This window comes from Schistocerca americana, chromosome 8 (genome assembly GCF_021461395.2).
Source record: "Schistocerca americana isolate TAMUIC-IGC-003095 chromosome 8, iqSchAmer2.1, whole genome shotgun sequence".
NCBI lineage: Eukaryota > Metazoa > Arthropoda > Insecta > Orthoptera > Acrididae > Schistocerca > Schistocerca americana.
In genome coordinates, this window is record NC_060126.1 from 481,723,396 (window position 1) to 481,738,022 (window position 14,627).

The following is a 14,627-nucleotide window of genomic DNA, read 5'->3' on the forward strand; positions in this document are numbered from 1 at the left end:
TACACACATTCAATATTTTGATAATACTAGTTTGCAAGTCTTAAGTATACCGAAGCGACCTCACACCGTCAATAACACTGACAAAAGTGTCAGCTAAGAAAGCGGTTTTACAAGGTTAAGATGCTGAACACCCAAAAAAAAAGTGCGTGCTGTAGTCATATTAGCTATAGCTTGCATGCAACCGAAAACAACGGGAAAGAGGAACTGGTCCGATAGCTGTTACAAAAAAAGGATACACTGATTACGTGGTAATTTGCTGACTGAAATCAGAACCATGGGCCAAGTTATTAATGTCGAGACGAGATAAAATTACGTTAACCCTGGCCCGCACGATCATGTGGATTCAGTCTTAAATTTTCATCTCTCAACTACATCACTTTTCTGCATCGCTCCGAACTGTAACGGTAGTGTAAGTTCCCAGCTTCCGTGTGACATCAGTTTTGTTTAATATTATGACCACCAGAGCGCAACAGATGATTCCACACTTCATCGAGATAAATACAATGCCTTTACCTAAATTTCGTTAGCTTAAGGTAATTCCTGAATTATTTTAGAGTGGGAATATTTCATTTAACAAGTATAAGACGTCTAAACAAATGTATGAAGTGGCAGTTGGATTTTATACACGTTTATAATTTTGAGTAGCACGATCAGTCTAGTAAGATCTTGAACAAAATATCAGCATGAGAATTTTTTGAGTACTTTTAGCTTATTCTACATGTCATAGTGTATGGAAATTGGTACTTATCAGGAAGAGGTTGAAGAATTTTTCTCTTAGGGTGGAAAGTGTTAGTGGGAGAGACAATCGCAGTCGAAGAGAATTTAGGATAACTGAGATTTCTGGCGACGGAAAAGCTTAGTTCTGTAATATCAACACACACAATTAGTAAAATTCTATGGAAACCTATGAAACAATTATATCTCCCTGGCGAGGATATGCTCAGACAATTAACGTAAAACTTTTTTTTTTGCGCTTTGCGATAATTTGGCGAATTGATATGCATTTCACAGACCTCTTACTAGTCATCGCAGAAATTTTCGAAGTGGAAGCGTTTTTCCAAACTGCTACGTAATTCACCAACCTATACTGTATTTTCAAATTAATAAAGCAAGCAGTGTCGTAGAGAATCCTCCTTTAACCATGCTAAAGTGGTATATACAATCTTGCACAAAATAATTTTTGGTACTGGCCGCGCCATTGTAAGCTACTAAAACAACGAAATTACCGATTTTTCCACCGATTTGCTATCGTAATCTTCAGGGCGGTTCACTGCTTTATACTGATGAATTACTTTCTTTATATACTGTCATTTTCGGTTGTCTAGTGGATACCAACACCTTATGGTACCCTGGTGGCTGATTGGAAGGCAACTCTAGTAGATGATTTGTAGAACGTAGCGTATCGGTTGGTTGTTGCCTGTGCCACGCTGGTAAGTCTCTAGTTGGTGATTTTTTTAAAACTTTATTTATACAATACAACAATAATTATATAAAAATACACACTACCTAAACTAATTAGTGGGTCTTATAATTAATACAACTGCAGGTTCATACTTCAGTTAGTGGCTATTACTATTGCTATTGACAAGGTAAATGCAGATCTATTAGTCTACTCTACAAAATACAAAGTCTAATTCTGCAGCGTTACAAGTGTGGCAGAAGTATTACAAACCTACTATTTCTGGCCCGCCCACCGAGCTAATCCCAGTGGTCATGCCCCTGGCACTGGGATGGTCCAAATTGGTGACTGGAAGGCAATAGCAAAGCTGCAGCTTGTATCCAGGGGTAAAGTTCTCCTGCAGCGAGGCGTTAAGGGTGCACGGCAATTCGCTCGCGGACTCTGCGCTGTGAAACCCGGGTCAAGTGGTGCTGTTGCCTGGCGAAGACGCGCGATCCGCCGTGCTAGAAGCACCATAGGTAACTTGCAGCCATCTTACCTGTTCGTGCTGTTAGTGCGTTTGACTATTTCAATAGCCTCTCTTGTTTTACGTTGCCGTTCTAGTCGCTTCAGTCTGCGCAGGGCAATCAGTTTGAAGATGTAGAGATAATGCTTAGCCGGCCGGAGTGGCCGAGCGGTTCTAGGCGCTACAGTCTGGAACCGCGCGACCGCTACGGTCGCAGGTTCGAATCCTGCCTCGGGCATGGATGTGTGTGATGTCCTTAGATTAGTTAGGTTTAAGTATTTCTAAGTTCTAGGGAACTGATGACCTCAGAAGTTAAGTCCCATAGTGCTCGGAGCCATTTGAACCATATTTTTTTAATAATGCTTACACACGATCTACAGCAGCTTGGTACTTACTATGAAAAGAATCAACTCGCAACCAATACTAAGGAAACGCAAGTGTGTTCATTCTATCTGAAACATAAACAAGCTGATAGGAAACTTGAAATATTCTGGAATGGAGTTGCACAAGAATACTGTTCCCACCCCAGGTATTTGGGTGTTACTCTCGACCGTACAATAACCTACTAGGAACATTGTCTGAAGCTGAAGCAGAAAGTATCCTCCAGAAACTGCCTTCTTCGAAACTGGCGGGCCGGCCAGAGTGGCCGAGCGATTCTAGGCGCTTTAGTCTGGAACTACGGTCGCAGCTTCGAATCCTGACTCGGGCATGCATGTGTGCGGTGCCCTTAGGTTGGTTAGGTTTAAGTAGTTCTACGTTCTAGGGGGCTGATGACCTCAGATGTTAGGTCGCATAGTGCTCAGAGCCATTTGAACAATTTGTTTTACGTTGCTGCATCCACGGCTGCCAAGCAAGCAAGCGAGGTTGTTGAAAACTGAAGGGTTGACCACGCTGCTGATGGTGTTCTGGCACAGGTGACTAGTTCTGTACCAGTCGTACGTAACCTTCATGCTCCGAAACGCGAGTACTAATGAGTCTCCCGGTTTCACCAACATAAACTTCGCCCGATTCACACCGAAGTTCGTAGACACCTGCAGTGTGGAGCGCGTTCACGGGCTCCTTAGTGGACCTTAACAAATTTCGGATCTTGCGAGCACTCTGAAATACAGCTCTGATTCCTGCGCGACGCAGAATCTTGCCTACACAGTCGCTGAAGCGAGGACGGGAAGAGTATCTTCGGTAGCTCATAGCTCGCTGTTGTCGTATCCATTCGCACGGACAGCTACCCCTTGCGCAATAACCTCTTCTACTTGTCCGATGACATCTCAGACACGACGACTGGTGCAGCCACGAGATAACCGAAAATGACAGTATATAAAGGATGACATTCGCCAGTATACAGCAGTGAACGGACCTGAAGAGGACCGCAGTTAAGTCGGTCGAAACATCGGTAATTTAGCTGCTTTAGTACTTTACAAAGACGCAGCCCAGTGACCTAAATTATTTTAAGTGCCACCAGACGTGGAAGCTTACCAACTTACATGTTATATACGAGGGCGAGTCAAATGAAAACCTTAAATATTTTTTAAAATATTATTTTGTTGTGTACAAGTGGTACAAAGCTGTATCACTTTTCAACATAATCTCCCCCACGCTCAATGCGAGTCCTCCAGCGCTTCCAAAGTGCATAAATTACTTTAGAAAAAAATTGTTTTGGTACTCCGCGCAACCACTCATGCACCTCGTGGCGTACCTCTTCATCAGAACGGAACTTCTTTCCTCCCATTGCGTCTTTGAGTGGTCCAAACATACGGAAATCATTTGGGGCAAGGTCTGGTGAGTACGGTGGATGAGGAAGACACTCAAAATGCAGGTCTGTGATTGTTGCAACTGTTGTACGGGCAGTGTGGGGCCTTGCATTGTCATGTTGCAAAACGACACCTGCTGACAGCAAACCACCTCGCTCTGATTTGCTTGCAGGCCGCAGATGATCTTTTAGGAGATCTGTGTATGATGCACTGGTGACAGTGGTCCCTCTAGGCGTGTAATGCTCCAAAATGACGCCTTTTTCGTCCCACAAGAGAGTCAGCATAACCTTCCCTGCTGATGGTTCTGTTCGAAACTCCTTTTTTGGTGATGAGGAATGGCGCCATTCCTTGCTCGCTCTCTTCGTTTCCGGTTGGTGGAAGTGAACCCAGGTTTCGTTCCCAGTAACGATTCTTGCAAAGAAGCCATCACCTTCTCGTTCAAAGTGCCGTAGAAGTTCTTCACAAGCATCAACACGTCGTTCCCTCATTTCAGGAGTCAGCTGCCGTGGCACCCATCTTGCAGACACTTTGTGAAACTGGAGCAAATCATGCACAATGTGGTGTGCTGACCCATGAATAATCTGTAAACATGATGCGATGTCATTCAGTGTCACTCGACGGTTTTCCTTCACTACGGCTTCAACTGCTGCAATGTTCTGTGGAGTCACAACTCGCTGTGCCTGACCTGGACGAGGAGCATCTTCCACTGAAGTCACACCATTTGCAAACTTCCTACTCCATTCGTAGACTTGCCGCTGTGACAAACACACGTCACCGTACTGAACCTTCATTCGTCGATGAATTTCAATAGGTTTCACACCTTCACTACGCAAAAACCGAATAACAGAACGCTGTTCTTCCCTGGTGCAATCTTTATACTGATACTGCTACGGTATGTGTGCATCTTCACTATGCTGTCACCTACAGGCCATTCTGCACGCTGTTTGTAGCACGCTTACCAACTTACAGGATAACGACGCGAAATTTCTATTTGTTATTACAAATTTAAGGTTTCCGTTTGACTCACCCTCATACAATGCATACCCTTGGAACGCCTATTACAATTGTTTCGTTTTAAAAGACTGCTTGAAAAACTAAATCTGAGACATGATAAGCATCAACGCGAATCGAAAACATGAACAGTGGATCCTAAGGCCGTGTGGGTGGTTCATGAAAACTCTGTCAACCCCTGAACATCTTGTGAAACCATCAATGCCTGTACTCACATGTTGCTTAGTATTTACTGACAAGACTGAGGACATATTGAGGGCCGGCCGAAGTGGCCGTGCGGTTAAAGGCGCTGCAGTCTGGAACCGCAAGACCGCTACGGTCGCAGGTTCGAATCCTCCCTCGGGCATGGATGTTTGTGATGTCCTTAGGTTAGTTAGGTTTAAGTAGTTCTAAGTTCTAGGGGACTAATGACCTCAGCAGTTGAGTCCCATAGTGCTCAGAGGCATTTGAACATATTGAGGGCCATGAATATTGCTCGTCAATATTTCTAGTACGCGGCTTGAGACGGTCAATATATTGACGGCTTGACAATATTACTGACAGTGTGAGGCCCCTCAACGTGGTCGGTGAGCCTCCGTGCCCTCCGGACCACCAGCGAGCCCACAACTGATCCTCCCTCCCCCACCGTAGCGTTGCGTCATGCAGCAGATCCCGGAAGATCGCGACGTAACAGCCCAGGAAATTTTAGCAATTTACGTCAGTGTTTGTTTGCTTTGCGCCGTTTCGTCCTCGCGCTGACATGAAGTTGTGGAAGGGCACGCCGGCGCTTAAGCCGTCGGCACACGGACCGTGCTGTCGAACGTTAACGTTGAACGTGCCAAGTTGAACGTGCTGCTGAACGCTCAGGAACGATGCGACTTATGCATACGGTACGTGGACCCCAAAGTGGTATACGCGATCGCAACGCGGCAGTTGACGGATGTTTCTAGTTCGTAAATCACACTGTTTACTCAACGGTCGCGCGTAAAATTCCCACGCTAGCTCTATTAAAACCCTCCGGCCGCGGTAGCCGAGCGGTTCTAGGCGCTTCAGTCTGGAACCGCGCGACTACTACGGTCGCAGGTTCGAATCCTGCCTCAGGCATGGATGTGTGTGATGGCCTTAGGTTAGTTAAGTTTAAGTAGTTCTAAGGTGTAGGGGACTGACGACCTCAGATGTTAAGTCGCATAGTGCTCAGAGCCATTTGAACCATTTTTTAAATTAAAACGCACATTTCCTCCATCGTCCACGAAAAGGAAAGTAGCATGTCCAATCAGTAAGGACACAGGCTTATAAAAGTTCCATTACAAACAGTGCGGAACAAATTTGGAATGCTTCTCCGCACAAGATGAACATTATTTCATCATTCACACATTTTAGTAAAACTCCAAGGTCAGTCTTATTTGATCACTGTTCCTATGCAGTAGCAGAATCTTTGCAACATGTGAACTGCGAAGCGTAAAAGAAAAAAGGAGCAAATTTCTTTATACAAGTAGCGCAAGCTGTCCTGTTGATTAAGCCAATCGAACAAAGACATCCCTAAAAAAAACATCAAATATTACAGTATATGAAACTTCCTGGCACATTGAAACTGTATGCCGGACCGAGACTCGAACTCGGGACCTTTGCCTTTCGCGGGCAAGTGCTCTACCAACTGAGCTACCCGTGCACGACTCACGCCCCGTCCTCACAGCTTTAATTCCGCCAGTACCTCGTCTCCTACCTTTTCATTCTAGAAACATCTCCCAGGCTGTGGCTAAACCATGTCTCCGCCATATCCTTTCTTCCGGGAGTGCTAGTTCTGCAAGGTTCGCAGGAGAGCTTCTGTGAAGTTTAGAAAGTAGGAGACGAGGTACTGGCAGAAGTAAAGCTGTGAGGACGGGGCGTGAGTCGTGCACGGGTAGCTCAGTTGGTAGAGCACTTGCCCGCGAAAGGCAAAGGTCCCGAGTTCGAGTTTTAATCTGCCAGGAAGTTTCATATCAGCGCACACTCCGCTGTAGAGTGAAAATTTCATTCTATATGCTTATATTAAACTAATAATAAAATATCAGAACCTAATAAAAACGGGAATGTTATGGAGAAAAAACACAGTTAACAACGGGTTTTCCAGTGATTCTCAATTTGCTGGTGCTCCGAAGCGGCATATATACAGGGTGATTCAAAAAGAATACCACAACTTTAGGAATTTAAAACTCTGCAACGACAAAAGGCAGAGCTAAGCACTATCTGTTGGCGAATTAAGGGAGCTATAAAGTTTCATTTAGTTGTACATTTGTTCGCTTGAGGCGCTGTTGACTAGGCGTCAGCGTCAGTTGATGCTAAGATGGCGACCGCTCAACAGAAAGCTTTTTATGTTATTGAGTACGGCAGAAGTGAATCCACGACAGTTGTTCAGCGTGCATTTCGAACGAAGTAGAAGTAAAGCTCTGAGGACGGGGCGTGAGTCGTGCACGGGTAGCTCAGTTGGTAGAGCACTTGCCCGCGAAAGGCAAAGGTCCCGAGTTCGAGTTTTAATCTGCCAGGAAGTTTCATATCAGCGCACACTCCGCTGTAGAGTGAAAATTTCATTCTATATGCTTATATTAAACTAATAATAAAATATCAGAACCTAATAATAAAATATCAGAAGCTATAAAGTTTCATTTAGTTGTACATTTGTTCGCTTGAGGCGCTGTTGACTAGGCGTCAGCGTCAGTTGATGCTAAGATGGCGACCGCTCAACAGAAAGCTTTTTATGTTATTGAGTACGGCAGAAGTGAATCCACGACAGTTGTTCAGCGTGCATTTCGAACGAAGTATGGTGCTAAATCTCCTGATAGGTGGTGTATTAAACGTTGGTATAAACAGTTTACAGAGGCGATGGATCGGCCGCCAGGCTGCCCGTGACAGAGCACTTCATCACTGGCCTCCAAGAAGCCCTGATCTTACCGCCTGCGATTTTTTCTTATGGGGGTATGTTAAGGATATGGTGTTTCGGCCACCTCTCCCAGCCGCCATTGATGATTTGAAACGAGAAATAACAGCAGCTATCCAAACTGTTACGCCTTATATGCTACAGAAAGTGTGGAACGAGTTGGAGTATCGGGTTGATATTGCTCGTGTGTCTGGAGGGGGCCATATTGAACATCTCTGAACTTGTTTTTGAGTGAAAAAAAAACCTTTTTAAATACTCTTTGTAATGATGTATAACAGAAGGTTATATTATGTTTCTTTCATTAAATACACATATTTAAAGTTGTGGTATTCTTTTTGAATCACCCTGTACATATAGGCTTGAAATGAATGCCAATATGGCGCCTCACAATTCTGTACTGAAGGGAGACGCCGTGCTTATGACGTAGGTGGCGTTGTGCCATCTCATTGGTCAACACTCAGACGCACGCTCAGAATATCTGACATGCCAGCTGTTGCTCTGCACGTTCGGAAAAAGTCCCGAGCGTGCAATTGTATTACACGCTATTCCACGCTCAACGCTCGGATGCACGGTCCGTGTGCCGACGGCTTTAGGAACCACCACGGACGGAGGCGGCTTCAGTGCCGGTGGAGTCGGTCGCGCGCCGGTCTGCTGGCCGTGGATGCAGCAGGAGGAGCCCCGGGGCAGGGTTTTTGCCGGCTGCGCTCCGGCCGTTGCCGCTGCCGCTGCCTGCTGCCGAGGTCCCGTGCTGTCGGTGGGCCCAGAACGGCACACCGCCGGCAAAAACGGCACCCTGTGGCGCCGCTGCTCCCCGGCGTGTGAAGTTTGGCCCAGATTCCCCGCTGCCGGAAGCGCGCCTTCGCCTCGCCACATTCCAGCAGCCGCGCAATCTCCTCAGGGGGTGACAACACGAGGACTACGCCCACCGCCGATGCGCTTTGCCCCCAACCAGGAGGGTGTGCGAATTGTAGGCTGACTATGGCAGGACACGAGAAGAGAGAAGAAAAAGAGGGCAAGTGCGCGCAGGACTAGCGCACTGAAAGTTCCGTAGCGTCGGCTGTGACGTCATTTAAAAAAAAAAGTTTAAAAGAGTGTGAAATCTTATGGGACTTAACTGCTAAGGTCATCAGACCCTAAGCTTACACACTACTTCACGTAAATTATCCTAAGGACACACACACACACACACACACACACACACACACACACACACACACACACACACACCGAGCGAGGTGGCGCAGTAGTTAGCACACTGGACTCGCAATCGGGAGGACGACGGTTCAATCCCGTCTCCGGCCATCCTGATTTAGGTTTTCCGTGAATTCCCTAAATCGTTTCAGGCGAATGCCGAGATGGTTCCTTTGAAAGGGCACGGCCGATTTCCTTCCCAATCCTTCCCTAACCCGAGCTTGCGCTCCGTCTCTAATGACCTCGTTGTCGACGGGACGTTAAACACTAACCACCACCACCACCACACACACACACACACACACACACCCATGGCGAGGGAGGACTCGAACTTCCACCGGGACCCGCCGCACAGTCCATGACTGCAGCGCCTGAGACCGCTCGGCTAATCTCGCGCTGCCGTCATTTTCAAACGACTATGTGAAAAACGTATCGCATCTTACATTGGACAGTTCTTTTTTTTTTGCAAAAAAAAAGTTGCGTGGTAGGAGGGAGTGCCAAGCACAACAAACAAGAAATCTTAACTGGTGAGGGAAGAGTACAGGGGCGAAGGTGCGTTTGAAGGTCTATTTTATACGTATTTCTTGAATAACTGGAAAACCGTGGCCTCCAGCGAAAATGTATCCGAATACAAATATAACTAAACTACACTTTCTGCAGAAAGCTCCTGCTCTTTTTTTGTGTACAACTAATAGTTTGCACACAGCGAGCGAGAGAATATGAAACTCTCTCACGTGGTTATGAAGGACAGATATAACGTTGCAGTTTGCATAACACGATAGCGGCAGGGGGAGCTTAATCACCCATTATATATATATATATATATATATATACCGGGTGATCAAAAAGTCAGTATAAATTTGAAAACTTAATAAACCGCAGAATAATGTAGATAGAGAGGTAAAAATTGACACACATGCTTGGAATGACATGGGGTTTTATTACAACCACCCCATATTGCTTGACGCGTGAAAGATCTCTTGCGGGCGTCGTTTGGTGATGATAATGTGCGCAGCCGCCACTTTCGTCACGCTTGACCTCCCAGGTCCCCAGACCTCAAAAAATGGTTCAAATGGCTCTGAGCACTATGGGACTTAATTTCTGAGGTCATCAGTCCCCTAGAACTTAGAACTACTTAAACCTAACTAACCTAAGGACATTACACACATCCATACCCGAGGCAGGACTCGAACCTGCGACCGTAGCGGTCGCGCGGTTCCAGACTGTAGCGCCTAGAACCGAACGGGCCACCCTGGCCGGCTCCCCAGGCCTCAGTCCGTGCGATTATTGGCTTTCGGGTTACCTGAAGTCGCAAGTGTATCGTGATCGACCGACATCTCTAGGGATGCTGAAAGGCTACCTCCGACGCCAATGCCTCAGCGTAACTCCGGACATGCTTTACAGTGCTGTTCAAAACATTATTCCTCGACTACAGCTATTGTTGAGGAACGATGGTGGACATATTGAGCATTTCCTGTAAAGAAGACCATCTTTGCTTTGTCTTACTTTGTTATGCTAATTATTGCTATTCTGATCAGATAAAGCTCTCTATCTACATTATTCCATGATTTATTCAGTTTTCAAATTTATATAAATCTACATCTACATACATACTCCGCAATGCACCATACGGTGCGTGGCGAAGGGTACCTCGTACCACAACTAGCATCATCTCTCCCTGTTCCACTCCCAAACACAACGAGGAAAAAATGACTGCCTGACCTACTGACTTTTTGATCAGCCTGTACATATATATAAATATATAAATTTCTTTTTTTTCAGAAATATTTTTGGTGTTCCGTGGCGCCTTTGAATTAGTAAACTATCCTATCTGGCGTCACTAGCTCATGTGTAGTATCGACTATACCTCTTGCGCAGCCATTGCCAGTATCTATGAGGAAGAGTTGGTATCCCTGGGTTGTATCCTTAGAAGGTCTTTGCTTGTCGATATACAGGGTGTTACAAAAAGGTACGGCCAAACTTTCAGGAAACATTCCCCACACACAAATAAAGAAAAGATTGTATGTGGACATGTGTCCGGAAACGCTTAATTTCCATGTTAGAGGTCATTTTAGTTTGTTCTTCCACCTACGCTCAATGGAGCACGTTATCATGATTTCATACGGGATACTCTACCCGTGCTGCTAGAACATGTGCCTTTACAAGTACGACACAACATGTGGTTCATGCACGATGGAGCTCCTGCACATTTCAGTCGAAGTGTTCGTACGCTTCTCAACAACAGATTCGGTGACCGATGGATTGGTAGAGGCGGACCAATTCCATGGCCTCCACGCTCTCCTGACCTCAACCCTCTTGACTTTCATTTATGGGGGCATTTGAAAGCTCTTGTCTACGCAACCCCGGTACCAAATGTAGAGACTCTTCGTGCTCGTATTGTGGACGGCTGTGATACAGTACGCCATTCTCCAGGGCTGCATCAGCGCATCAGGGATTCCATGCGACGGAGGGTGGATGCATGTATCCTCGCTAACGGAGGACATTTTGAACATTTCCTGTAACAAAGTGTTTGAAGTCACTCTGCTACGTTCTGTTGCTGTGTGTTTCCATTCCATGATTAATGTGATTTGAAGAGAAGTAATAAAATGAGCTCTAACATGGAAAGTAAGCGTTTCCGGACACATGCCCACATAACATATTTTCTTTTTTTGTATGTGGGGAATGTTTCCTGAAAGTTTGGCCGTACCTTTTTGTAACACCCTGTATACAGCCTCACCCGACAGCAGTCGTGAAGCTTAGAAGGCCTTTTTTAAGGCATGGTAACCGCATGTGGAGAGATGAAGACTACAGGGCGGTGAGAGGCGAATAGATTGAAACAGAAGCTGATTAATCCGTGGTGCATTCTCGGTTTCCAGGCACGCGCTTTAGTGCTAGACAACCGGGCCCGCTGTATACAACACGCGATCAAAAAGTTTCTCGTCGAATGCCATACAATCCAGAATCGGTGTGCCAGTCAGGCAATTGGACATAGTATGTTGAAAATAACCGTTTGGTAAAACGTTGTGTCCAGCTGTGTGAAGAAGTCCGAATCTGTCTGCTGGACATCCTCGGCCGAAATGAATGGTCGAGCCTTTTTTGAGTGATCGAAGGAGACGTCATTGCACGTGGAGAGATCTCGAATATAGAGAAGGTGCTCGAATGTCTCCCATTTGAGTTGGTGTAACTTCTACGTTACATTTGCGATATGGGGATGTGCGTTATCATGAGGCAGCAGCAGCCCTTGGCGCACTATTCGAAAACAGTAGTTTGCGACAGACATGCTGTCCCATACACATTCTTCATTCTCCGATGGATGTTTTTCGGTGTTTGTCCTTCGGCCGGCAAGAAAAAAATAACAGCACGTTGATCCTGTATGGACGCCTGTGGTAACAACGTCGCCAGAGTTCATGTTTCCGTATTTACCGCATGCAAGTCGGAAAGATACGACTGTTAAAACCCGCGTCCGGCCATCCTGATTTAAATCTTCCGTGATTTCCCTAAATCGCTTCAGTCAAATGCCGGGATGGTTCCTTTGAAAGGGCACGGCCGATTTCCTTCCCCATCCTTCCCTACGCCGAGCTTCTGTGCTCCGTCTCTAATGACCTCGTTGTCGACGGGATGTTAAACAATCTCCTCCCCCCCTCCCCCACGCACCCCCAACACCAGAAAGACATGAATACCTCAATAATAACTTGAGCGGGCCGTTGTGACCGAGCGGTTCTAGGCGCTTCAATCTGGAACCGCGCTGCTGTTACGGTCGCAGGTTCGAATCCTGTCTCGGGCATGGATTTGTGTGATGTCGTTAGGTTAGTTAGGTTTAAGTAGTTCTAAGTCTAGAAGACTGATGACCTCAGATGCAAAGTCCCATAGTGCTCAGAGCCTTTTGAACTAATAATAACTTGCCAAGATGTCACTGCTTATATACCAGGAATCGGAGTCACACTGCGTTGCATACACGCTACAACAATACCTTGAAACGGAAAATTTCTGATTGCCTCTTATAATTTATTTTATTTTATTTATTTATTGCCAAATTATAGACCTGTTACCTAATGTTTAAAACAGGTCGCACATCTCACAATTTTCGTTTTTCATCTTTTTACAGTTTTCTTTTTTGTTTTATCTACAGAATTTAGAAAGAAAGATACTTTTCAAAATAACAATAATTTAAGGTTGAAATATAAATAATTGGCTTTAGAAGAATATAAAAAGATGACAGGACTGAGGAGAGATTTGTTAGTACCATCACCGAATGTGACGGAAGGTGAATACCTCGGAATGGTTTCTTCGCGCCGTTGACCGCTAGTCGCACACACACAGAAACACACGCGCGCGTTCTCTCTCTCTCTCTCTCTCTCTCTCTGTCTCACACACACACACACACACACACACACACACACACACACACACGCACACACAAATGGTTATTAGCAGAGAAGTAATATTGCTTATCCTATTTGTTACTAATCATATGTATTAACTACTTTAGGTGCCCATCCATTTACAGCATTTGGTGATTTCTTGGCTAGATCGCCAGCACCTTATGCTTATTTACTGTCACATCTCAGCTTCTTCCTCCTGTTCCTCCTCATTATCACTATTTTCGCTGTCACTGTGGGTATCGCTGTCCACCTTCTGGAGATCGTTGTTACGTTGCACATAAAAATGGCTCTGAGCACTATGGGACTTACCTGCTGAGGTCATCAGTCCCCTAGAACTTAGAACTACTTACAGCTAACTAACCTAAGGACATCACACACATCCATGCCCGAGACAGCATTCGAACCTGCGACCGTAGCGGTCGCGCGGTTCCAGACTGTAGCGCCTAGAACCGCTCGGCCACCTCGGCCGGCTACGTTGCACATAGGCATATCTGTTTTGTCGTGTCCGCATGTACTCTTCATGTGTTGTTTTTGAACTACTGTTTGTCAGTGCGTTTAATTGTGCCCACTGTTCTTCGTCTCTTATTGCTGTGTATATATCAATGTCTGTATCTGTGTAGTCCAAGTGCAGTGTACGTCTATTGTTCGCGTATTGCCCGCAGAAAAAGACAGTGTGTTCTGGGGAACCTTCTCCCCCGCATGTGTATGTAGGTGTCTGCCTCAGACTCAGGCGCTTTTAATTGCGTGGGATAAGGTCCGTATCCGGTTACGAAATGTACCATACCGCGGCTGGGATCGATATTTCTCGTTCTCAACCGCTGCCTTATGTCAGGGAGGAAGTCGTGCAATCTGCGTCCCTTATCACTTACACCCCACTCACCTTGTCACGTATCCAAACGCCAACTTTTAAGGTGACGTATCGACTCTATCGGCACACCGGTTATTGTGTGTAGTTTATCTACACTACTGGCCATTAAAATTGCTACACCACGAAGATGAAGGGCTACAGACACGAAATTTAACCGACAGGAAGAAGATGCTGTGATATGCAAATGATTAGCTTTTCAGAGCATTCACACAATGTTGGCGCCGGTGGCGACACCTACAACGTGCTGACGTGAGGAAAGTTTCCAACCGATTTCTCATACACAAACAGCAGTTGACCGGCGTTGCCTGGTGAAACGTTGTTGTGATGCCTCGTGTAAGGAGGAGAAATGCGTACCATCACGTTTCCGACTTTGATAAAGATCGGATTGTAGCCTATAGCGATTGCGGTTTATCGTATCGCGACATTGCTGCTCGCGTTGGTCGAGATCCAATGACTGTTAGCAGAATATATGGAATCGGTGGGTTCAGGAGAGAAATCGGAACGCCGTGCTGGATCCCAACGGCCTCGTATCACTAGCAGTCGAGATGACAGGCATCTATCCGCATGGCTGTAACAGATCGTGCAGCCACGTCTCGATCCCTGAGTCAATGAGGACGTTTGCAAGACGAC

General features: G+C 45.9%; 1 protein-coding gene and 1 non-coding gene across 7 annotated transcripts in view; both read right to left on the reverse strand.

Moving 5' to 3' along the window:
* Positions 1-14,627, reverse strand: part of LOC124544921 (myelin regulatory factor) — a 343,973-nt gene that overhangs the window by 255,792 nt on the left and 73,554 nt on the right. The window lies entirely within an intron of this gene.
* Trnas-cga lies at positions 6,238-6,312 on the reverse strand. Its single transcript has one exon. It is a non-coding gene; the product is annotated as a tRNA-Ser (tRNA).